This window comes from Xiphophorus maculatus, chromosome 2, assembly GCF_002775205.1.
Source record: "Xiphophorus maculatus strain JP 163 A chromosome 2, X_maculatus-5.0-male, whole genome shotgun sequence".
NCBI classification, from domain to species: domain Eukaryota; kingdom Metazoa; phylum Chordata; class Actinopteri; order Cyprinodontiformes; family Poeciliidae; genus Xiphophorus; species Xiphophorus maculatus.
In genome coordinates, this window is record NC_036444.1 from 5873891 (window position 1) to 5899932 (window position 26042).

The 26042-nt window shown below is 35.8% G+C and overlaps 1 protein-coding gene across 1 annotated transcript in view; it reads left to right on the plus strand.

Moving 5' to 3' along the window:
• The first annotated feature begins 3971 nt into the window (after positions 1-3971).
• Positions 3972-26042, plus strand: part of tp53i11 (tumor protein p53 inducible protein 11) — a 51416-nt gene continuing 29345 nt past the window's right edge. Inside the window, exon 1 of the mRNA XM_005795825.2 lies at positions 3972-4075. The gene's annotated coding sequence lies outside the window, so the exon portion shown is untranslated. The remainder of the gene's footprint in view (positions 4076-26042) is intronic.

Here is a 26042-nt window from a genome sequence, read left to right on the forward strand (position 1 = left end):
AACGCTCTCAATATTGCCTCAGCAAAATTATAGATTAGAAGAGCTAGACGCTTAAAGAAATTTTCACTATTTCTTAAAGAAGATAGAACTGGTTGCCTTATTACGGCTGCTCCTGGTGCTAAATGTGTTTTTATGTTGATTTGATTTAACAAATATGCCTTTCATTTACTCACGCACAAGCAAAAGCTCAAATCTACAGTATGATACAAAAGTATTAAAACCCGAGAATGTTTTATATTTTGCCACATTACAACCAGAAACTTCTATTTATTTTTATTTTACTGGGAGTTTGTGTCACAAATCATCATAATTCAGAGCATCGCTGGCAAGTATAAGAAAGCTCTGACGCTAATTTATGCAAATTATTGTTAAATATTTAGGTTTAAAATAGTAAAGTTGAAAGTTGGGTATAATGCAAATTAGTCATTCTGTGTTTCTGTAGAACAACAGCTTATTAAATTTAGCAAAATCTGAAAAAAAATACAAACAAATCTCAACCAGCTGTAGTTCACACTCCAACCACTAGATGGTGGCAACGTGCTTCCAGTACAATCATTCGTGTGTTTGGAAAATAAACTATCAGACTCCTTCGCTGAATTAAGAACAGAATAAGACAATATGTGAAAGGAGTGTATGACTTTTTGTACAAATTCTCGTTTCAGGCCTCTTTACTTTGATACCCCTAAATAATGTCCAGCTCAACCAGTTGCCTTCAGAAGTTGTAAATGTAGCAAACAGACATCTGCAACTTCTAAAGGCAACTGTATAGAAGTTGCCTTTTAAACAGTGCTAAACACTAATTTAATCTCAGCATAATTGCACTTCAGAGGTTTGTCAGGGAACATTTGTCAACAAATTGGTCGTTAAGGAAAAGAACAGAGAGGTAATTTGTAAACTTGTGCAGCGTTAGCTTGTAAATCAACAGCCAAACTTTAAATATCTCTCTGCTCAGTCAATCTAGCTGAGCAGAGAATGAAAAGAGTTGGTCTTAATTTTAGGTCTACCAAGAGCATAAGCAATGCAAATATGTGGAATAAACTGGGTGGTCAGAGGACACTAAAACTAAATGTTTTATGTGTAATGTGAGGAAGAAAATTTCTTGAACAGGAAAAGATGGTAGTGGCAACATTATGTTCATTCTCACTGATTGTCTTCATGCAATCTCAAAAATCTTGAGCTGCTTTGAGTTCCTATTTTGACAGATTTGCAGAGCGGGCAAACCTTTAGAGTCATTCACCATCAGCTAAATTCACCTGCAAACCAATTTTTAATTTCTGCTTTTATGAAAACAAAAATACAGAGAGTACTTTGTCCCAATAAAATACACAGAAGTTTGAGGCTGTCATGTGACAAAATGTGATAAAGTTCAAGGAGCATGAATACTTTGCAAAGCACTGTTAAATATTAACCATCAAAGCTACTGTGTCTCCAAGCTAATTTTGTAATGAAAACTTTCCGACTCAGGATATTTATGTTCTAAAATTTCACCTATTTTCCTCCTTAAATCTGTTTTGTTCATCTTCAAAATTTATCCATCTTTCCACCTTCTAATTTTTCCTGCTTTGCAGGAACTATTCTGAAATGAGAGAGCTTCTTCTCATTCTCGTGTTGGACATCTTTGTTAGAAATATTGCCCAAATAGCTTTTTGACAGAGCAACATTCAGGTGCGGCCCACTCAGCCACAATTCAGAGAAACAATCCTGCGTCTCCCTCTGAGGACAGTCTTCATTTATCAAAACAGATGACGAAAGAGTGAAAGAGATCAGAGAGCAAACTGGCACACAAAGATATTTCCTTTTGGTCATGGCATCAAAAAAGATCCGAAAATATACATGTGCAAAAAAAACAAGATTTATTCCCACCTCCACCTGCAATTAACATATACTGAGAGCTGTTTTGCCCAGAGAAATCTATTTATGTTGCCATAGAGCTGCTCTATTTAATGTGAGCCACTTCATCTCGCTGCCAACATCCAGCAAATCCTCAGTGGTATTTTCTCCCGCAGTAAAGCAGCAGCCCTTCGCGAAACTGAGCAGCTTGTTTTATTAGCACCTGGATGCTGTTACAAACACAGGAGATCACAGAAAAAACACTCCTCTTTTCAATATAGATATATATATTTTAACTTTTTACTTTTGCTTCAAATGTTATGTGAACTGTTAAAACATAGAGTTGTCCATTTTTAGAAATGCACTGTAAAACATTTATAGGAGGTTTAACTTGAAAATGAAAGTCCACCTGCTGCCTTGAAAATGCAATTTAAGTCAACAAGAAAATTGTTTTGGTTTTAACTCAGAAATTTAAGTTCATCAAGTTGAGTTTTAACTTAATGCTGCAATTTAAACCAAGTAATTATTTCACACTATGCAATAAAAAAATCTGCCCTCACCTAATTAAAGACCCGCATTTCTCTATTATTTTACTCACAATATCAAGTTAAAATAAATACTTATTTTACTTTAGAATAATTTAAATGATTGACTAAGTTAATAAAAAGTTAACTCAACTTACTGCTGTAAGTTTATCTTTCACAAACTCACATTTAGGTTCAAAATCTAAAACTGGATAAATTTATTTGACTTAAAGAGTGAAAGGTAGTAGACACAGCTAAATGTGGCCCAAATGTTTTATAGTGTAAGAAGTTGTTAGACTGTTTTATTTTTCTCACTTTGTAAAATTGTCAAGACCCCTTTACTAAACATCCTTGGATCAATCAGGACGGTTTGTGAGATAATTAACAAGGGAAAAGTATCGTCATGTTCGGTTAATCTACGCGGCCTCCCCTACACAAGCTTTATCCAAAAATTAGGAGGTAAATACTGTATGCTGTGATTTATTGCATTGTGGGCAGGAGAAGTGGCTTTGCATTTCATCTTCTGTTTATTCATCTCTTTAAAGTTTCTAGTCAGCCAGTGACCTGTTACAAGTCCACACTAAAACCTCGCCAAACAAAAGCAATAAAGCAAAAATCTTTTATTACATTTCTTTGCCTTTACACAATTGATGAAGAAATAACTTACATTTATACGGTTCAAATATAACACATTAATCAAACAAATATAACAAACAAATTAAATGTCTTTGCACAAAGTATGGCATCGGTATTACCGACACCAGCTTAAATTTGACTTGGTATTGTAATATAAACCAAAAATTAAAATATTAAACATGACATTGAGCTAATCAATGTAGCTGATTCTAACCTCATTATGTGGAATACCAGCCATTTAATGTCACACATGTTAATAGGAATGTCATGACATGTCAGTATCAGGTCCCACATCTTGCATCTTTTGATTTAGCCATCTGACCATGGAAGATCAAAATAAGGAAAGTCCAAAGCAGATGAAAACATGTCAGGAATTATCTGGATACACAAACTAGTATTGTCTCCGCCGTTGTTACAAGTTCTACATGTCAACTGTTTAAATATTAAATTATAATTTCCAGAACACTCTGTCACCTGTACAAGCATATAAGTTCATGGTTTTTAAAAAAAATTATTGACAGTAACACAAGGGCTACCATTTGGAAGCCCTGTTTTAATTATCTGAAGAGATTTTGTTAAGTAAGTGATTTCGTTTTTTGTGCTTAACATAAGAAAATTTTACTTGGATAAAATAAGTTCTAGACTTGAAGTTTGCTTTAAATATTGATATTCTAGTTTCTAGTATATATTTACTCATAATAAGTAATATTTTCTTAGCATCAAGCTTTTATATCTTACTGAGATAGTTAAGTAAGAAAAATATTCTAACACAAAAACATCTTGGTGAGAAAAAATATCTTGTCAGAAAGTAAACAAGCATAAATCTCCTTAATTTAAGATATTTAATCTTACTAATATTTCGGTTTTTGCAGTGTGATTTGTGCTTACACTTTTTCCTGTGCGCACTTGTTTTTGTTTTACGGTAACAGCAGGCAGGTTTGTTCCCGCGCACTGCTGTGTTGTATTACGGCGGTGTATTGTTTGCTGCCTCCACGAGCTTCCCCACAAACTGCTCGCTCGCGCTCCCGGTGAACACGGATAACGTTCCCGTCGGTCAAACTGCGGATCCCGCCTCGCTCCCCGCCGTAAGTTACTCTTTTTCCCCATTCCGTTTGTTTTCGCCGCCTTTATCGCTCTATTTGCGCCAAACTACACTTTTAATTTGTGATGCTTCGCGCTTTTGTTTATTGTCCGTCCATATCTTTGTGGTTAAATATTAAACTGCTCCATTTAAAATGTAACTAATGCGGGATGTTTGTGGCTGGAAAGTCGTTTAAAGGTGGTTTTATTTGCATCAGGTGCTCGGAGTTGTTTATTTGTGCTCATACGATTTTTAATAAAATGGAAAGTATCAGAGTAACACAGCTTAGTGATGGAACTTAACCGAGAGCAGCGAGGCTCCGTTTGATTTTTCTGAATATCAGCAGCAGATTATCGATAATTACCAACACACACAACACGGACCATGTTCTCCACGGTGCTGTTTTTATAGCTTTGCTCTGAGTAAACGCCTGTGCCGCCTCAACCCCCCACTCCACCCAACAAGTGTGAAGTTATAATGGAGCCAAGATAAAAATGTTACCCGGGATACTCATCGTTTTCATGCCCAATTAAAGTCTTTCCTCTCCCTTATTTCATCTCTTCTGCTTCATTTTTTAAATGTGTGGCTTAAAAGATGAAAATAACTGAGTTTGCTAGTGCAGTAAAAACTAAAAATAAATTCGAATACTAACTACTTTTTATCTGATTCATGGTAGCCAATTAGCTGCATTTTAAAATAAATTGTGACCACACCACCTGCAGGAAGAGGGGAGCTCTGCTTATCTTTGCTGCTGCGGTGTTTATGTTAAAATGACATGATCTGTGTATGTTTCTGCCACTTCCCCTCCTAAACTTGGCTTAAAATGACTTTTAAATAAAACACACAGGACTATACATTGAGTCCAGGTTTAGGAGTGGTAATTCAGGCTGCTGTTGTCAGTGTGCAACACTTTTCCTCCCCAACCTTTGCTGTGTCGAGGCTTGTTCGTTCATGTTGTCAGGGGAGATTTCAGATTTGTTTCTTATGGGCCAATCTTTTTAGGCGTTTTCTTCCGTTTTTTGTTGCTAAGGTAATTTTATTTACATAGCACATTTTCAATAACAAAGTAATTCAAAGAGCTTTACATGAATTAGGAGGAAATACAAACAAAACCAAAAAAAAAAAAAACCAAAAAACGGTAAAGTACCAAACTACATATTGGTTCCCCATGTTTAATAAGAATAAGTAGTCCATAGCTTATAAGCTATAACTTATGGACTTATAGCTTATAAGTTATAAGTCCATAAGTTATGGACTACTTATTAAGTTTTCTGGCTTAACCAGTTTCCCCAGAAAACTTGTTAAGCCTGTTGGTTGGGTGGCAGGGCAGTCATTCATCCAGCAGCCCGTCGTGTTTTTGAGTAAAAAATGTTTAAAGTTGGCAGGAAATTTGGAAATATCACTTGATAATTATGTGTAATTGGAAGATTAATCCCTGAACACCAACTATAAAGTCTAAAAAAATGCAGACATTTTAAAAATACTTGAATAGTAAAAGTAAAGCTTAGCCTGGTGGGGGCACAAGTAAAGCCTGGTGGCCCGCCAGGTTTATATTACACTGGGAGAAACAGGGGGTTTCTTAAGCTTGTTCTGGATTAGTGAGGTAAAAAAACGAAATATTGGTGAAGTATAAAACTACATGTTGGTTCCAGGTGTTCTGGGCTGAGTTCTAGATTTGTATAAAGCTAAATGTTGATTCTCCATGTTTGATTCTTGTTCTGGGTTGCTAAGTAACAAACTAACAGAAGTTTCTCCAGGTCTTGCTCTGATATTGAAAGTATAAATCTAATCACATTACAAAGCCTTAGCTGAAAAAAGGATGTGAATTTCCTTCAACAACTCTACAGTAATAATAAATATACATTTTCAATGACAGACTCTTAATTAGTTTTTTAAGCTATACTTCAGTGCACTGAATGTTAATTTCACTAGTGTTAGAGGTTATTTATGAGGACTAGTAAACATAAACAATAATGGCTGACAACTAGAATTAACACAAAGTTTCAAGTGAATTTTGTTAGTTTTTGTAAACCCGACGCTGAAGAGATTTCTAAACAAGCTCATTTTAATTTCACCAAGATCTTGGACATCCTCAAAGGGCCGGTTGTAGCAAAATGTATTGATAAAGCTACTATTAATAAGCTGTTAAAGTATTGTAGCCATGGGAGAAATATGATTAATTTCTTCGGCACCGGTCTTGGTGGTGTAGATTGTTCTGCAGATGGATGGGACTCCCTGGTTCGACTCAGTCTGTCTGGAGATCGCTCTTGATAGCTGTGGCGGATGGTGCGATTGCTTCGCAGCTCCCAACAGGATATGGAGTTTAAAATAAAATAAAATCTCACAAAAAAAACAAAACTCTGCTTCATGAATTGCACCCAAAATATCCGGAAACCTACGTTGCATTGTCACTACAGCATACAAATACGCACCATTGACGAACACTTTTGAATTTAAATAATATTAAAATAAGAATAATAATAATAAAAAAAGTAGACATATTAAGATCTGTATTTGTTCCAATATTGAAAAAGATTCTAGATGAGGTTTTGTGAGAATACCTCATTTATTCAGTCTAATTCTATACTTTAAGCTCTGAGCGATGTAATTTATTTTGCATTATATTTAGAATTCCTGATTGCATTTTCTTTGCCATTTGGAAGAAGATATAAAGCCGTTTACTTTACATATTTGTAAAGTGTAACAGTATGTCAACCTATTATTTTGTCAGTTTATCTATTTTACATTGACTTTTATACTCCTAAATTCACTGACTGATCAAATTGAATTTGTTTTGTTTTTACATATTTGACCAAACTTGTGAAACTATCGGTTTATGTAAGTGTGCTTTACTGGTGCAGCGTTATCAAATAAATGTGTAATTCAGTTCATTTATGTCTGTTTTTTTTTTAAAAAGGAAAATGTTTTAACATTCAGGGCTGTTTTTCTGTATCAGATCGGTATCGACCAATAATAAACCTCTGATATTGGTATTGGTATCAGAAGTGAAAAAAGTGGATTGGTTCATCCCTTAAAAACCAAAAAAAAAAAAATTAAGTCTGTTTCATAGAAAATGAGCTATGTGAGATAAATATTGAAGCAAAGTCTGTTTTAAATAAGAAGAATGATGCAGTTCTGTCAACCAGTTGACATTTTTGCATACTTTTCTTGTTCTTCATTTCATAACTCGTGCGTTATTCTCAAGGCGGCAGTAACATTTGTTCCTCCAGTGAAGAAGCAGAATAAGATCCAGGTTGCGTGGGTGGGCAGAGGTTTCTAATTGGATGAAGAAACGGCAGGAATGAAGCTGAGCTCCCATCTCCGTTCTCCCTGCTAATAGCAACAAAGTTCTGATGTTTGTTGAAACTGCAGATAGTCGTTGTAGAGTGAGCTGAATATTGCTGTCTGTTCGCGTTACTGTGGTCGTGTTGATGTAGCTTTCAGCCTTTTCTCTGGCTTGGGTATTTCAAAGGCTGCTCTGTCCTTTCAACCATTTTAACCACCACACCGTTTTATGTTTACACTGCTCACTTAGTGATGAATGGGAACAATAAGAGGTCGTATTAAGGTACACTGCCAAACACAAAATCTCACCAAGTACTTTTGGTCACGTTTCTAGTGCAAATATCTTAGTAAACCTGAAATAGGACAAACCAACTTGCAAGTAACTTTTTAGCAAGATATAAAGGCTGGTTTTAAGCAACTAATTCCTTAATATTGATGAAAAAGCACTAGCTTTGGCAGAAACTTATGTCACTGTCAACGGACACTTTGCCGTTACCTAGCAACCCCAGCCCTGCCCAGGATGTCACCTAGCAACCCAGTTCTAGTTCCACTGGCAGATTATTTCACTTGTAACAAAACATTTTTCCCTTGTTATAAGTTAATTTATCTGCCAATGAAGCAAGAACTTTTTCATAAATATTAACGAATTACTTGCTTAATACAAATCTCTATTTCAGGGATGTCAAACTCATTTTAACTTTGGGTCATATCAAAAATCTGGATGTTCTTAAAGGGCTGGTGGTGCCAAAATGTACAGAAAAAAACCGTTAAATTGTTAAAATATAAATAAATAGCAGCTTGTTTCAGCATTCAATACGTGTTTCTTAAATCTTTTCACACTGATCAGTCCATCCAGGATTTTGATGTTTTTTGTCCAAATCAAAATCAGATTTTGTGGTGCTAATTTAGAAACAGCAGTAAGGAATTTTTACAATATTTGTGCTAATGTATGATGTTAAATGTGATTTTTTATCAATCGCTGTATCGGTCACAGATATAACTTGACATCAAGCAGTCACTTCAACCCAAGGTTTTGGCCAATTTTGAGAGAAATGTCAGGAAAAGAAAATGTGGGTATCTGTTGAATTTTGTGTGTATTTTACAGATTTATGAAAAACTGGAAGGACTTAACTGATGTAATTTGGAGTCTAAAGGGCCACATAAAAAGCAACGGCGGGCCAGATTTGGCCCCTGGGCCTCGAGTTTGACACATGTGCCCTATTTCTTGTTATTTTGCTTAATTTCAAGTTTACTTGTATATTTGCACTAGAATTTTGATCAAAAGTACTTGGTAAGATTTTGTGTTTTTGCAATGTATCAGGCTGGACTGGGTGGTGACATTTTTCGGCTTGTTTTCTCTCCCGGTTCGGCTTATTAAATTCACATTTTGTCACCTTCAGAAACCCTGTAAAGGACCTCCCGGCTTTTATCCCAAGTTTCCCTCTGATGGCGCTAATGTGGAACAAGCTTAGTATTGCATGTGGGCATTGCAGCACACTGGATTGAGGGTTGGGCCTCTTGAGCCGGGCAGTGAGGCAGGAGGACCCCTCTGAGAGTTACAGTAAGCCGTATAAATGGAGATGCGTCTCTGTTTGGTTTTGATGCAGGACTCAATTCAGCCTCAGCGGATCTCAGGGGTCCTTCACACTTTTTGTTGAGCTGGATGACCAAAGCAGATGGTAAACCCCTTTCAGCTGTAGATCCTTTTGAAATAACACAGTGCAGGGGCAACACAGCGGACAGATGCTCACCGAAGTACATGCTATGGCTTAGATATATAATCTCCATTCTTTCATACCAAATCTGATTTTAATAAATTTTTTGGTAAACATTTTTCATGAAAAAATGTACAAAAAGTTTATTTTACTAAAAATAGTGTTTTGTATAAGTTTTTCATTTAAAAACATACTTTTTAAGGTTTTTTCTTTACTAAAAAATGACAAATTACAGAAAATATTTTCACAAAGTGGTTTTTATTTCAATCATTATTTCTCTAAGTTGTATGATGGTCTCTTCTGGTCAGGCTACAAATTTTAATTTAAATACAGGGATATATTAGCAGAGAAAAATGGGCTCAATGATTTGACTTTTTTATTTTGGTAAATCACTGGAGCTGAAATTAAGTACGTCTTGGTTACGTTTTGTTATTTTCTGAAATTTTTATAATTTCTTCTTTGCATCAAGCATAATTTTTGTTTAATAATTTATCTACCTGTGTCGTGAAGCACTTTGCTCGTAAATAAATAAACTTTGACTTGACTTGAGAATAAACACTCAATTTTACCAGAAGATCGTCTTAAGATTATGATAAAAAAGTCATTTTAATGAGAGATGAAAAGCTTTGATAGTGTCTGACATGTTCAGTGTTTGTGGTTATGTGCTCAAAACAGATTAGTTTGTTCCAGAGTTTCAATATTACTCATAATCAATTGATGCTCATATGTTTATGATAAGGGCTGCACAGTGGTGCAGTTGGTAGCACTGTTGCCTTGCAGCAAGAAGGTCCTGGGTTCGATTCCCGGCCTGGGGTCTTTCTGTATGGAGTTTGCATGTTCTCCCTGTGCATGGTGGGTTCTCTCCGGGTTCTCCAGCTTCCTCCCACAGCCCAAAAACGATGACTGTTTGGTTAGTTGGTCTCTCTAAATTCTCCCTAGGTGTGAGTGTGTGTGCGTACGGTTGTTTGTCCTGTCTGTCTCTGTGTTGAGCTCAGGGAGAGCTGTGTTTTAGAGTCTGCTGGGGTTTGTTTTCATACTTTCACTGGAATATTGTCATTGTTTTGGCTGCTGGCTTGTGTTTGGCCCTGCAAAAGCTCTGCCAATGTGTTATTACTTGTCTTTTAAATGCTTTATTCTCCAGAGATTAATAGTGTATTTTGATTTTAAAGATTTTTCTTTTGTGAAACAGTCAATAGTTAAATGAGCATGTTACCAAACAGAGTCCCGGTAATAATGTGACATCTGACCTCAACAGTGATTTTATATTTTCTTTAAATCATTTTACCTTTTTTCTTTCATTTAGATGAAATCTTTTTCCTCTACACTCATCTTGCATAAGGTGAGTGTATGTTGTTCTATATCTGGAAATTTTGCGCATGTGCACAATGCTGGAGGGCAAAAAGACGATTCACTGCCTTCCATAGCCGCGCTGCCACGGTAGAAAAACTCCGTTAACTAAATGAAACCTGGAGATGTTGGTATTATTAATTTATCGCATTGAGACACAGCAAAGGGAAAAAATAACGCAGAAAAACCGGTAAATAACAACTCAGAACCACTTTTTTCTCGCTCTCTGTGTCGTCTATGCAACGCACAGACTCTTTGCCATAGAAACTGACAACAACGCCACTACATGTTTCAGGATTCAACAGAACAAAAGAACAGAACATTCAGTCCGTTACAGTTTTATGTTTTTAGGCTTCATTACTTTGCGATTAAGTGATCGGTGTGCAATATTAGCTGCTGCTGCTATTAGCTGAGCTAACGCCGCGGTGGTTGGTTAGCTAATTTAAACACCTGCACTACTGATAATCTGTCAGAGTTGATTAGGTCGCCAATTTTTTTTTATTTTGTAGCCGAACTGAAACGCACTGAATTCCACATCACATCTATATGTTACGGTTGTCAAAGTCAAGCTACATTAACTGAACTACTTCCCTCTTCCTCGTTATTTGTTTTCGTAATTTAAACTTTTCCTGACCTTGTTATCTAGTTGTCATAGTATTGATAATTAGTAGCAAACCACGGAGTCCCCATTTCTTTTATATATTAGGCGTGTATTTAAGATTTAGCACGTTATTTTGATAACTTAACAGCTAAAATCAATGCTAGTCACTATTAACAAGCAGATATTTGCCCTCCAATAGCGAGATGGGGGCGGGATCTTGCAGGCTTGACGTCACGCTGCAAGGGGTTCATACCATTCTAAACATTTACCTGGTTTACTCGGTTTGTTTATTTCAGGGAAAACTTTTACTGGAAGGTTTAAGGCGGAAACAACAAAGAAAGAAAACATCTCTTGTTAATTGTTGAAATGTTTCCCAGGGAGCCACTCACTGGCTGAAATCCTTCTCTTTCTCTGATTTAATTTTTAAAATAAAGAGCTCGCTTTTGTTTGTTGTTTTGAGAACATTTAGTTCCCACTGAACCCACAACTTTAACTCGTTTTCTTTGTGATCGATCGCCTAAAATCTGTATTTAATTAAAGGTTTCTATTAAGTAGTTTCCTACTAATTGACCTGGAAAACTACAGATTTAATTTGAAAAGCTGAAAAATGCATCACACTCTTGTTTGTGTGATGTATGACCATGAACTAATCTGCCTTTGTTCTACACTAGATTGCTATTCTTAGCAGGCATTTTTTAGGTGAGCTTGTTGAGGTCATGGAGGTCATTGCTTTTTAATCCAACATTGAACCAGCTGGAAATGAGTCTGTATGTAGTGGATTAACTTTGAGAATTAAGGGCTTGCTGCTGCAGACGAGTAAGAGATTAAAGTGTTACAAACAAGGCCCAAATTATGACAAAAATCATTAGACTACTGTGGATTATGACTCAGTTGGTTATTAATTAACTACAAGCACACAATCATGCTTTAATTGGTTTGAAATGACAACGAATTAAGACTATTATTGACAGAAACAAATTCTGCCAAAAAAAACCAACTGAATTTTTGTATTAATCTCAATAATTTTCTAAAAAAAACCAAGAACATTTCTGAGACTCAAAAGTGAAAACATCCTTTTTACTTTTTCTTTTTGAAAAACACAAAAAACCCACAAAATCCTGTATGGACTTTTCACACTGGACATCCTTTCAGTGTGAATAGATGTTCAATATTACATTTATTGTTTGCTGAAACAGCTATTTATTGGTATTTTGGCAAATTAATAAGTTACATCAATGCATTCTGGCCCTTTTAAGAGCATTCAGATTTTTGATGTGGCCCAAATTGAAAATGAGTTTCACACCCCTGAAATCGATAATATGTCTAATAACACATTCAACCATTTCACTGAACTCCAATCCAGAACCGCACAGCATTCTGGGAAATGTTGGCAGAGGAAACACTAGCTGCTGAACCTCTCCTGGCTAGCTAGGCTCAATTCACTCGCTCGCTCTATGGTTACCTAGCAACTCACTCATTCTTTGGTTACCTAGCAACTCACTCACTCTTTGGCTACCTAGCAACAGCCTGTTGAGTAACTGGCGCAGCAGCAGTTTATGGTTCATCTATCGTTCCTTGTAACTGCTTATAAATAAAAGACAGGCCTGCAGGATCTTCTTTTTTCTGCGTGGTGCATTTTATTGGAAAATGCTCTGTCTGCCTGCAAACGGCACTTTATCAAAAATCTAATTTAAAAATGTCAAACGTTTGAGGAGAAAATAGTTATTTCAAAAGCGGCACATAGTTTCTAATCTACCAGAAAATGCTCTTGGTGTATAATTGTGTAATTATTTTGGACATTGAGTAATATTTCTTTCAAGCTGAGGTTCTGTCTAAAACCATTTCCATGACTGGAAGTGGTTTTAGTTTTTTTTAGTTATTTTTACCTTTAAGATTTTCACATGTATTTGTGTAATGGGTTTGTTTCTATAAGCCTGAAATTCCTATTAGATTATATTACTATCATGATATGAACCCTGCAAGTGTATTATTGCAAAAACACAAAATATTATTAAATATTTTTAGTCTGGGTTTTAGTGAAAATATCTTAGTACACTTGAAATAAGACAAAACTAACGTACAAGTAACTTTTCAAGTTATATACGTATATGGATAGAAGCTTGTTTTAAATGAACAATTCTTGAATATTGATAAAGTACTAGTTACATTGGCAGATTATTTAACATATATCAAGACATTTTTCCCAATTTATAAGTGAAATAATATGCAAAAGTACTTTGCATCAGTTTAAAAAAATACCTTTCTTAAAATAAGCTCCTATATCTTGCTGAAAAGTTACTTTAAGTTACATTTGTCTTATAAACTACACCAAAAATACTTGATAAGATTTAGTGTGTTTTTGCAGTGGGAGAAGAAGCAGAATTGAAGAACAAATTTATCAATTACTACTTTTTTTTACTGATCACATATTCATTCAGTTCCTCAAACTTGATGAATGAATCAAACCTGATATTCAGATAAAAGAAGAAAGCATATTTTTAAAGTAATTTTGTGCAACAGTGAAGAACCAAGTTTATTCTGCTGTGACTGTTTGATAATTGGTGTGCTTTAAATTATTTTCTCATGCACAGAGGCAGAGCGATCTGCTTTTTGAACTTCTGTTTGGCTGCACTGCTTTAATCAAGTTACACAACTGCTGCTCCGCTTTTGTTGTATTGATTTCTCTGATGGAAAGCTGCTCTGAAATTGCATCTCTTCACAAACGATTCAGGGTCTTTTTAGCAGCAATTATTTATGTGCCTATACACTTTTCCCCAAAATTAACATTTTTTTTAGATCAATGATGTCAAACTCAGTTTGATTTTGGGCCATATCAAAAATCTGAATGTTCGTAAAGGGCCGGTTGTGCCAGAATGTGTCGATAAAACCCATTAGATCAAGAAATAGCTGTTTGTTTCAGCATTCACTGAGTGTTTCTTAAAATTAAATATTGAACATCTTTTCACATTGATCACTCCATCCAGGATTTTGATTATTTTTTGTGTTTTTGTTTTTTTTGCAATCAAAATTGCAGATTTTGTGGTGCTAACTTAGAAATATTTGTAAGGAATTTTTACAATATTTGTGCTAATGTGTGATAAATGCAGCTTTTTATTAATCGCCATGTAGGTCACAGATACAAGTAAAGCTGAGGTCACTTAAATCCAAAGTTTTCGGCCAATTTTGAGAAAAAATTTGAGTAAAATCAGAAAAAATGTGGGAATCTGTAGATTTTGTGTGGATTTTGCGAATTTGTGAAAAACTAGAGGAACTTATTGATGTAATTTGGAGTCTAATTTGGGCCACATAAAAAGCTACGGCGGGCCAGATTTGGCCCCCGGACCTCGAGTTTCACACATGTGCTTTAGATGAACATTTTATATTTCACACAGGAAAAAGTATCTACCAGATTGAATAATATACAGTATTTTTTTGTTTTAAATGAATATTAGTGCTGCTAAATTGCTCTGTATTGTCTCCTGTTTAATGAAAACGAGGAAAGCTGATGTTTTTGTGTCACTTGGTGATGCTGCGCTTTAATTAAGACTCCAAGCATCCATATACAGAAGTAATCCTGCGGTCACGGGTTTGTTTGGACCAATGTGATTCCCACTGTGGATAGTAAATCTGTCGTAGAAGTTAATCATATGATCAACTTCCCACCCTAGAGGCAGTCTGTCTATTAATGCTTCAGGGTGTTGATGAAGATCACTTCTGTTTGTGGTTTTTATGTGAATCTTTGCTCAAAACTGTAAGTAAATAGGTGGAAATTTTTAGTTCTTATTTTAGCATACAGTTTTTCAGAGTGATAGAAAATTACTCTGAATCAGTCACACAGTAAATATGCTGCGGTTTTCTTTCCACCAGACATAATCAGACAGTAAGCTTTATGTGCCTTCGCGTGACAGTTTCTTTCTTTCTTTCTTTTTTTTATGGTGAAGGAGAATACTGGGCGCCATGTTGTTTAAGAGCCAGAAACCCCTAAAGCACATGTGTCAAACTCGAGGCCCGAGGGCCAAATCTGGCCCGCCATAGCTTTTTATGTGGCCCTCTAGTTTCCAAATTACATCAATAAGTCCTTCCAGTTTTGCACAAATCTGTAAAATTCACACAAAAGCAACAGACTCCCACATTTTTTCTGATTTTACTGAAATTTTTTCTCAAAATTGGCCAAAAACAGAGTTTGAGTGACTATTGCCTCAGCCTTACTTGATGTCAAGTTATAGTCCGTAATTGATATAGCGATAAATAAAAAGTCACATTTTAATCAATGAATCAATCAAATTTTATTTGTATAGCACTTTTCAGAAATAAGGCATTTCAAGGTACTTTGCATCATAAAAACACAAAGCCAGCAACTGAAACATTACATTTTGCCACCATTACACATCAGATTATTGATTAACATCACACATTAGCGCAAATATTGTAAAAATTCCTTACAAATATTTCTAAATTAGCACCACAAAATCTGTGATTTTGATTACAAAAAAGCTACAAAAGAAATCGCAAAATCCTGGCTGGACTGATCAGCATGAAAAGATGTTCAATATTATTTAATTTTAGGAAACGCTTGTTGAATGCTGAAACAAACATGTATTTATTGATATTTTAGCAGCTTAATGGGTTTTATCGATACATTCTGGCACAAGCGGCCCTTTAAGAACATTCAGATTTTGATATGACCCAAAATGAAGATGAATTTGACACGCTGGCCCTAAAGGAACTAGATGAACATGAAAATGCATTCAGGCTGAGTTAAAGGAGATCAGATGAGGACGCAGCCTTTCTTCTGATTAGGTGTTTACTTCTTGGGGCTTCAGCACCAGCCGTTCAGGCATTGATTTGCCACCAGGCTGAGGTCGATTGCCTCGTTTGTTTCCGTGTAAACTCTGGATGGCATTTGAGCTGCATGGTAAAAACCCGATTAGCAGGCTCTCATTTGCCGAGAAGTGCCTCTGGAATGTCTGGAGATACGTTAACTAAATCATTTCTGATCGGGGAGGAGAAGAGCTCTGACATTCTTGTTTAAGAGAGAGCAGGCACGATATGTTCTGAAGTAATTAAAGCTCTGCAGAACTGCTTTACTCCTATCTGACAGCAGAAACCCAGAATAACTTTAATTTCCAGCGTACATGCATCCATATGTTGGTTAGAGCTGGGCAGTAATGTGGGATTTGAACCCACATTACTGCCCAGTACCAGCAGAACGTTTCTAAACACATCATTAAATTTTATCTTATGAAGAGCGTACGTCCTGTACAGCTCTTCCTCTGCTGCGTTTTTCTGTTGCCTACTGTCAAAATGGACATCTATAAATGTAACAAATGGATGTAAACAAACAATCCACTGCATTGATTACACAACTCTCTGTTTTATAGAAAGACACAGTGGTGTCACTAGGACCATTTTAGGGTGCCTGAGGCCCAAATGAAATATTCTGAAACCTGAAAAAATATATGGAAAACAATTATTATATATATATATATATATATATATATATATATATATATATATATATATATATATATATATATATATATATATATATAGACCCAAGGTGTAGGTTGTGCAAGGAGGCCCCTGAGACAGTCCAGCACATAACAGCAGGGTGCAAGATACTGGCAGGGAAAGCGTACATGGAACGACATAACCAAGTTGCAGGCATAGTGTACAGAAACATCTGTGCAGAATATGGACTGGAAACCCCGGGATCAAAGGTGGCGGAGAACGCCAGAGCTAAGATCCTGTGGGACTTCCAGATCCAGACAGACAAAATGGTAATGGCGAACCAACCAGACATTGTCGTAGTGGATAAACAACAGAGGAAAGCCGTTGTGATAGATGTAGCAATACCAAGCGACTGCAACATCAGGAAAAAGGAGCACAAGAAACTAGAGAAATACCAGGGCCTCAGGGAGGAACTGGAGAGGGCCTGGAAGGTGAAGACCACAGTGGTGCCTGTGGTCATCGGGGCCCTCGGGGCAGTCACCCCCAAACTGGACCAATGGCTACAACAGATCCCAGGAACAACATCAGACATCTCAGTCCAGAAATGTGCAGTCCTTGGCACAGCCAAGATACTGCGCAGAACCCTCAAGCTCCCAGGCCTCTGGTAGAGGACCCGAGCTCAGAGGATAAGAACCACCCGCGGTGGGTGAGAAGGGAATTTTATATATATATATATATATATATATATATATATATATATATATATATATATATATATATATATATATATATATATATAAATAAAATCTTTATTGTTCTTTTTTAAGTGTGACTTTTTATTCATCATTACAAGTTATGGCCTGTATCGATCACAGGCCATAACTTGACATGAAGTAAGGCTGAGGCAGCAGTCACTTAAACGCAGTTTTATTTGGCTAATTTTGAGGAAAAATGTCAGTAAAATCAGAAAAAATGTGGGAATCTGTTGATTTTTGTATGAATTTTGTGGATTTGTAAAAAACTGGAGGGACTAATTGATGTAATTTGGAGTCTGGAGGGCCACATAAAAAGCTACGGCGGGCCAGATTTTGCCCCCGGGCCTCGAGTTTGACATGTGTGACTTAAGGTGTAAATTGAATCGTCTGCCATGGAGTTTCATACAAAATGTGCATCACTTATCTGTATGGGCGGCATTTCATACCTGCTTTGAAAACCGCTAATTTAATTTAAATAAGTTTCCAGATTCTACTCAGTTGAACGAAATATGATCGCCAACTACTGTTCATACAGGGAACAGATGCCCAAATAAATGGAAAATATGGTGTAAGGCAAAGTTTTCAATTGAATTATAAGTGAGATTTGACCATTTTTATTAACATTTTATATAGAAGTATTTAACTTTGAGAACAATAAACTATGATGCAATGGCAGAAGTAAATTGGTGTGAAATATTTTTGGCAGAAATGGGCTGAGTACAAAGGTTTTTGTTTTTATTTATTAAAGTATTTTCAGTTTTCTTACATTTTACGTAGATTTTAAGTGTGAACAGCGTATTTAAGCTTTCCTTTATTATGTTATTAATCTACTAAATGCTCATTTAACTGCCCGGTATTAAATTATTCCCAGCTGCTCTTAAAATTATTTATTACTGTAACACATTTTGATACGTTTATCTTCTCTTAATGAAAGCACTAATAATAAAATTAACATATTACATCATAATCCAGCCCGAAGTCACTTAAGAGATTAATCTATACCTCAAACACTTAATTTATTAAGACAGTTATATTAAAGTAAAATGTTATAGATGTAAATCACCTATTAGGGCAGCTATAAATGTATGTCTACATGCTATTTAATGCATTGTCCAGCAGACATATTAACATAAATAAACAGATTAAAAAGCTGATGCTGCCCTGCAGCTCTCTGGTTCTCCTCTGGCTGCTTCAACACAGAAACATTCACTACACAGTTTACTTTATCGCTAGTTTTGTGTTTACATTTCTGCTTGAATGAGATGTCGGCTCAAACCTTTTGATTTTAATCCAGAAAAACCAAGATGTCTCATTTATTGTTAAAAGTATCTTAAGTGACTCTTTATGTCAGGGGTGTCCAAAATTGACAGATCAAAAGTATAAAAAATAGAAATATTAAAATAAAATAAAGCAATGCAAGTTGTCTTATTTTGATGTTTTTGGTAGAAAATTGATATTATTTATTGTAGATCAGAAATAATTTTTTTTTCTGTATTAAAAAAATTGAATTTAGTTTTCAGGTTTTTTGGGGGGCTTGATTGAACAAAAAGAACTGAGTCCGTTTTATTTCAAAACACTATTTAGCCAAGTTCAATAAATAAATAAAAGTCCCTACATAGTCGTGGTTCTGCTTGTTATGAACGAGACAAATACTTTGTTATACTTGACATTTTCCATTGCAAGACATTTATGTTGGTAACAATTATAATTTTACCCTAATTAAAAATAAAAGGTTTGCATCTGGCCAAATGTGTATCATTCTTGAATTGTAGTTGAAGGCTGAACAAAATCACTCCAAGTGCCACAAATGGCCCCTGGGCCGCACTTTGGACAACCCTGCTTTACGCCATAAGAATTTTTTTACTTTGTAAAAAGAAGCGAATTTTTTTGATGTACATACCTGGCCTGCAGTTTATTTTCTAAGTTTTGTTAGAAATGGTAAAATAAAGCTGTCAATAAGTCGTTAACCTCCACCTGGTTGGTTCGTCTCCTTCAGATATCATTAATTATTAATGTTCACGCTAAAAGTTTACCGTACTTGGAAAGATTAAAGCAAACATCAATTACCTCAGCTCAAATGTTTTGCTCTGACCCCAATTACCTTCTTTTTAAAAGTATTTCCCTCCTCATAATGAAAATAAAAAGCGATTCAATTAGCTTTAGTCTTCACAGTCTGCTGAGGTTGTAGGCTGCTGAGCAAAGTCTCCACAATTAAACTAAGTGGCTGTTCTTTTCCTAACACTTTATTAAGGCTTGAACGCGCCGTGACATTCCTGCATGAAAGGCGTCACGCAGGCGCAGACGTCAGTCAGAGTTTTGGAGAGCCGTTGAGGTTTGGGAGTCTGGCTGGGTCTTTCTTTGCTCTAAGTTTAAGCAACTCAAGCACCTTTTGAGTGCATTTATGCCTGTCTGCTTGAGAAGATGAACGTGTCTACTAGCTCTGGAAAACTACACTTCCTGTACTGACCCTTTGCACGTGACGTCATGCTCTTCACGCCCGCGCCGCCATGACGTACGTCCTCTTCCGTAGAAGTTTGCAGTGGTAACGTAACAAAATGTGATTATTCCTGCTTTTAAAAGGCTCTGAATGGAACACCATAGGAACATAAAAAGTGATTAAAATCGATGCGTTGGCCTCGGCTTTCCACGGCGTGTGTGACGCTGCGCTTTAAGAGAAACCCGTAGTACCAAAACAGCAGCCACTCAGAGGAATCCACCGTTAATCTTTGCTATAATCACGTTTCTCACATTGTCACAGAGAAAAACGCAGACATGCTGCCGTCTCGTTTTTATCCTTTAAGCTGCTTGAGGACTAATTTTCTCCAGTTTTACTCACTTTGCTCTGCGAGATTCACAGAACTGCTGGGCATTCAGCAGTTCATGCTTTCAGTCAAATGACAGGTCCGTTCAGTGTGCGCTCAGGCCGAGTAATGATGTTGGACGAGCTTTAGCTCTGCAAATGGTTCTGGTAAAACCAATCACAGTGATGTGTGGCAAAACGCCTTGAAGGAGGCAAAGCTTTACTTTTTCACAAGCTGAGGTAACGGCGTGAAAAATCAGCTTGAATTGTTGATGCATTAAAAACGTTAGTTCTTAATGTTAAAACTCCTGTAATGCCTGCATTTTAAGGCATTTCATGTTTTTGTTATAAAGAAAATTAAAACAATTTTTAAAAAGTTACAATTTGAATTTAAATTAAGGTGAAAGAGAACCAAAAGTACAAGCAGTATATAATTGATATTTATATATTGTATAATTTTTTTGAACAAAAATTTTATTTTTCCAAGTTAAAATTTTAATTTTTAAGTAAAATTAAGAACCAAAAGTATATACTTCCCAGAAGTTTATTATAGTAATTTTAGTCAAAAGTCAGGTAATATTTCACATACAGTGATATGTAACATCACCGCAATATTATATTTATTTAATATTAGATATAAACATAAAATTAAAACATTTTCCCAGCAAAACCCATAAACACATGGGCAAGAGAAGATTTCTCTTCATATAATACAAACATTTAAAAACATCCAGACATGTGTAAGTCTCAAGTAGGCTCTGTTTTCTAAACTAAAGTTTTTAAATTTAAACGTTAAATGATGACACCACCACTCATGTTTAAATCAGTCCTGTGAAAATAAAAGACAAATGAGGAAATTTGCTGATGCATCTGCAGCAGAGGATTGAACAGCAACTACTCGCCTGTTCTGGGGTCATCCGGACCACCGTGATGCAACGGTTCTGCACAAGATGTTTACATATCCAGGACAGGCTGTTTCTCAAAAGGAGAGTAAAAACAGAATAGACATTTAAAAATATCTCAATAAATCACCATTAAGCTAAGTTTTTTCTGCAGTCCTTTTTGTCTCTCTGTAGAGTATTTCTTTCTGTAAACTGGTTGATACTTGAAAGTCCAACACAACCAATAAAATTTCTTGCTTTTAGCAGGAAAAGTTCACTATTTTTTGTTTTAAAACTTTTTTTCTCTTGGAGTTAGTGTGCCAAGTTTGACCAGACCCTTAATAATTATTGGCTGGCTGTCTAGTTGTTTTTTTGTGCTAATTGGTTAAATGTTTAAAGAAATACTCTACACCTTTCTTTTAAATTGCTTCCACTCATTTTATTTTAATTTGAGGGTTTTTGGTCCAAAGTATGCTATATGTTAGAAAGCAAATGATGGTTTTTATAGGATGAGAAAAGGAAAGTATTGCACTGCACATTTTCATTTTCTAGTAAGACAAAGAAACAATGTTTGAAAATCATGTTTACAGAAATAAACATGATTTCAATTTGGTCTTTGCTGTAGGTTTTAGATCCTGGTTACTTTTGTTTCTCACACTGCGAAAACATAAAATCTTACCAAGTAATTTTGGTCTGGTTTCTAGTGCAAATATCTTACTTCACTTGAAATAAGACAAAATTAACTTACAAGTGACCTTTCAGCAAGATGTAGGAGCTTGGTTTAAGTCAGTTTCTTAATATTGAAGAAAAAATACTAGTTTTGTTGGCAGATTAATTCACTTATAAAATGGAAAAATTTATTGTAAATCAATCTGTCAATGGAACTAGTAATTCGTCATTAATATTAAGAAATTATTGACTTAAAACAAGCTTTTATATCAGAAATTTGCACTAGAAACTAGAACAAAAATACTTGGTTAGATTTTCTTCCTTCGCTGATGAAAGTCTGAATAAAATGGACCATTTCTGATCAGTTCTGCTCCGTTTTGCTCCACATTTAGCCCTCCATTCCTGTGAGGTCAGGTGTGAAAACAGTCTCCTGTTAAAGTGGCCGACTGTCACATGTCATGTCGGTGAATCCATTTCCTGTTGGAAGGACTTTTTGAACTCAGTTTGGGGAAAAACACAGTCAAAACACTTAAATCAAAGACTTTGATTATTGTACGAAGCAGTTTCTGCTCTGATGGTGTGACATGTGCGTGCGTTGTGTGCGTGGAACATTATTTTCATTTCCTCCTGTTAGGAGATTAGAGTGACCGCGTTGGCTCTGGGTTGGTTGCGCCTCAGCTGCGACTCGTTGCATCCAGCCTTTCACTGAGGACGGCTTCAGGATCGTAGTTCCTGCTTAAAAGATACAGATTCAACATTACATCATATCTCCATTGTAGCTTCATTAGGTTGCCAATATCGAATAGATTAAAGATGTTACTACCCACTATAATGATGAATGTAATTAGATTTTTATAACTACATGTGACTGGCCTCAAGAAAACAACCCATGAACTCCCTGCTCTCCACTTTTCAAATCATGTCAAACATGAATTACACACTTTTCAGGAAATTTCAGGGTCATAAACATATGAATTGATATTATAAACGCGTTCAGGGCTTTACTGTGACTCCTGCAGTGCAAAAAATACTTTGAGGTAGAAATGGATGCAGTGTTCAAAAGAAAAATTAGGATAACATACTTTGGCATGTCTCAATAAGAAATAAATCAATTAATCGCATGATAAAGTAAAACGAGCAAAATTTCTTGCATTTGCATGATTTATTGTTTTTCCCTCTTCTGGCAGAAACTTTAACATGTTAATTTTGGTTGTAGATTTTAATGTGTTAAAAATGTATAAAAACAAATCGCCTTTACAAAAGTCCGAAGCTGAAACCTTTTTATTCTGGCATTTCTGTGATTCTGACGCACAAGCAGAATCCGCAATCAGCAGCAATGGACGACATACTCTTTGTCGTCCATTTAATTATTTAACGTTAATAAATAAATGGTTATAAATAAATCATTATGATGTAGCAATATAGCATTGAATAAGTTATTGTTGTAACTTTTGTGTTTATGTCTAAAAGTCTTTTTAGCTGAAAAGCTAATTTGCTTTTTTTGTGAATGGGGCAAATATTATGTTTACACTTCGTTCTGCTCCTTTTCAGTCAATTTTTTTGTGTCAAACTATTGATATTTATTACTGAGTGACTAAAATAAAAAATAAAATGAAAGTAGACTGAAGCGAACTTTTTTTTGCCAATTAAAATCTGAAAGGTTTGTACATTTGTGTTGCTCTGTACAACACAAGTTCTCTTTTTGCTACCAGTTTTAGACGTGAAGATTGAACTTTGCATGTCGACTTAGATTGAATATTAAGTATCAAGTCTTTCCTCAGAATGATGATTCATTTAATTTGGAACTCAGTGTTTCAGCTGTTTCACAGTTTTCTGGAAGTTTGTTCCAGATTTGTGGTGCATAGAAGCTGAAAGCTGCTTTTCCATGTTTGATGCTGGTAATGTCAGAGTATGAACTCTTGCTCTAACATCTGCCTGCAGGCCTCTGTTATGTAAATGCCGTCATTGCATGTGTGTGTGCCACATCCCAGTAATGAAACACTAACCCGGATTCCCATTTGCACATTATGCTGGTTGCTGATGCTGTCACAACTTTTGTTGGCTCATTTAAATCCTATAGACAATAGAAGCGCGTTTATCTCCCTCCAAGCCTGCATGTGTGTGTCCATTAACCAGGAATTACACGGCAGATCTTCTCTCACGCCTTCAGGAGGAGAAAATGGGACGCCGCAGAGGGCGACTGGTGATATGTCATGAAATGAACTCAATGTTGCCAAATGGCAGGCTAACCAGAGAAAATAACAACAACCCGTCGGTTATTTTAAGGATTTCATTTTGACATTTTCCAAGCAATTAATTCCAGCAGAACGGTGACATGAGCCGGGCCCTAACTGAGCACGCTCCATTATCGAGCTCGGCTGCCTAGCAACCAGGTGAAAGCTTCAGCACGCAACACAACCTGAGACAGGAGGGATCAAGTTAAAGGCTAGACGTAAATGTCCTGTGAAGGCACCTGGGGTTTACAGCTTAATTAGCTCTCTTGTTTACGTAAAAGTTTACCTTTTAGGTTACATAGTGAACAAGCGTCATCCAGAGAGCCTCTGGATGCTTGGTACTTCTGCGAACAGTGCATCTGCGATGTTTCATGTAGTAGGGATGTGCGATTATGGCACAAATTTCATTTCACAATACGCATTGTAATTGGTGGCGATAACGATACATATCACGATATGATTTGTATAAAACGAACAATATAAATTAAAAAAATTACACTTATTGAGTGGGATGTGTATATTTTTATGCGTTAAAACTCATCTAATACTTGTTTTTGTTTATTTGTATGTAATGCTTATAACTGTTTTTATGAATTCCTTTAAAAAATCGCATTTTAAGGGAGACCTGGCAGCAGACTCCAGTCTCCAGCTTGTTTCACTGTGCATCTCTAACTTATTTTATAAGTTATATGTAGATTAAAATACCAAAATGTGTTTGTTTGAATTTATCATGTATTGTTCTGATTGAGGCCAGATATTAAACATGCCTGTTTTTTTTCTCTCAGGAAAAAAGAAACAGTCAGTTTACAGTTGTAGTGGTTAATAGACTCCAAGATGCAAATGCAGCCAGAGTGCAGTCACATAACGATAATGATTTCTGTGCTTTTTTCCACCAACTAATTTATCTGACAGCACTTTCAAAAGCCTCGGTGTCAGACACTGTAGTGAATTAGTTTGTCCCCACATTGAAATTAAATTGCGCAGTAACTTGACCCCTTTTTACTGTGATGGTGTTTGTACTGAACGGCATGTCGGAGCTGAAAGTCTTCTGCAGTACGCCGGCAGTCATAAGGGAAAAATAATTGTATGTAGAGAATTATATTCACTAATAACGATGTGTTGTGCATCATTAAAGCCTGCTTCATTAGATGATTTAATTAGCCCTGGCTCAGTAGTTACCCATGACAACAAGCTCTGCCAGTCGGATATGTCAGGATACCTGTGGCTCCATCATGGCTGCTGCAGCTTTTGGCTCTTTCACTTCAAGCTTTGGTCATATTATAGAGGCCTGGAAACTTGAGGGTTCAGCACAGTATGTTAACGGTTAGCTTTCCACTGGAACAGGGAGTCTGGAAAGATTTGATAGGAGAGATAAATGAAGCTACATGCGGTGGAGTTCTGGGGAGAAAAATGACTTCAGAGGCAGCAGAAAACTTGAGACTAGCGGAGGTTCACCTGTCAGACAAGCAGGCAGAGAAATGGAAGAATATTTCATATTAGACAGATTTCTATTGCATTTCAGACGTGACTAAAATGTAGGAAGTGAGCCTTTATGTACAAGTTTGACAATGTGCTGCTAGAGAAAATACACAATGAATTAAAGGTTGTGCATCCAATTCTTGTTTTTTCTCTCTCTGAAATTGTAAATTGGAAAAAAGAACAAATTAAATCCACCATTAAAATCAATCAGGTTAAGAGTAGAGATGCACCAATCCAATATTAATATCAGTATCGTTTCAATGTTAAAAGAAATTCTATATGGGGTATCGGTAACAATGTGCCTGATCCATAAAGACAAATCTATTCAGTCTAATTATATGCTTTTTGCTCTGAGCGACGCAATGCTTTATTATTTATTTACATTATATGTAGAATTCCTAATTGCACTTTCTGAATCATTTGAAACAAGATTTGTTGCAGTTTATTTTTCCAAAATAAAGTTGAATAAACTTGAAATCCTAGTGAAAATGTAACACTGGAACTGGAAGATATTTTAAATATTCCAAATAAACAAAACAATAAACAGCAAATAAAATGAATTATGCAAACAAAATAAAGATATTTGAGACCAAATCACCAGACTGAAGGCTTCTATCATCCAGGTTTTGGTAGAAAGAAAAGAGAAACAATAAATCATTCAGACGGAAATTATTGAGTTCGTTTTAATTTTTCATTTATTTAATTTATTTAGTGCTTTTTGCTACAGACCTACTTTAGATTATTAAATTCTTTC